This window comes from Schistocerca cancellata, chromosome 12 (genome assembly GCF_023864275.1).
Source record: "Schistocerca cancellata isolate TAMUIC-IGC-003103 chromosome 12, iqSchCanc2.1, whole genome shotgun sequence".
NCBI classification, from domain to species: domain Eukaryota; kingdom Metazoa; phylum Arthropoda; class Insecta; order Orthoptera; family Acrididae; genus Schistocerca; species Schistocerca cancellata.
This window is the reverse complement of record NC_064637.1, coordinates 92,736,747-92,738,088: the sequence shown is the minus strand read 5'-3', so window position 1 is coordinate 92,738,088 and position 1,342 is coordinate 92,736,747.

Below are 1,342 nucleotides of genomic sequence, written 5' to 3'. Positions count from 1 at the left end.
ACAGAAGAGTCTTACATGCTAAAAACCATAAAACCGTTATTTTACAACAAAAGGCTACACGCCTTCATTGACGGCGTCAGAAGAGAATGAAAGATAAGTACTATGAATTTGTAGTGTAACTTTACAGCCACCACACTAAATGTACATCTTATGTGCTTCGTACTGATTCTCCACAAGGAGTGCAGCACTTAATGATGGTCTTGGGTGTCATAAATGAACTGACGGTAAGTAAAATGTTACAATGTGGAATTGATGAAAAAGTTCCTGGAGTTGTACCTCTAGAGCACATTTTTGTATGGAAATGATATCAGTACTATCGGAAATCTAGAGAAAAAGTGGAAAGCATTTGAAATCAGATCTTATGGGAGAATTTTTTCTGTAAATAAGTAGACAGATGAAGAACTACCAAAAAGAGGGAATTAGGAAAGAAATCTATAGAAGACACTTTGCAGAAGAAGGGAAGAATTAGCGGAGGTTCAGCTACGGCATTCTGGCGCAGGAAGGAGTAGGAATGGGGAAAATAATAGGGGCGGCCAAAGGATAGAATATGCAAACCAGACCACGAAAAATAATGGGTGTACCCATAAAACATTAAAAACAGATGAAAAGATAAACACAAGATGTTAAGGTATTACGCTCACCTCACTAGGAAGCTGGTGGTTCTTACTCCCACAGTATTTCTTCCCAGACGGTAACTAATACGTGTTATAAATGTGGTTGAAGGCGTTGCAGTGGTTTAGTATGAGATTCTTACCCGCAGCTTTGCCCAAGTACGCACTAACAGAGTTAGTAGCAAAGAAGTAATATTTTAAAATGTCATGCATGATATGGCAGTTTTTGATGCATCTCAGTGTTTATGACGTCATGTTTTCTGATTTGTGTGTTGCAAAATGGTACATATTTCTACCTACATTGAGCAGCAAATATGGACATCATCTGCGAATTGTGTTGCGAATAGAGTATGTAGTGAAGAAACAAATTTTTATATTCTCGTATGTCAGTATTCGACGACATGTCTGCTGAACTATGTGTCGTACATTGATATATTTTTAAAGATAAATTCAGTGACATACAAGGATCCTGTATGTGAAATTTGTTTCAAACAGATTTACTAAGAAGGAAGTAATAAATTGAAACGCCATGCACGATGCGACAGTTTTCCACGAATGTCAGCGCTTATGACGTCATATCTCCTGAACCAAGTGTCGTTCTATGTCATATTTTTGGTGTTTGTTCAGCAGCGTACGTGAATTCTGTCTATGAAAAGTGTTGCGAACAGAGTGAGAAGAAACGAAGTAATAAATTTAGAAGTCTTGCACGATTCGGCAGTTTTTTCCGTATA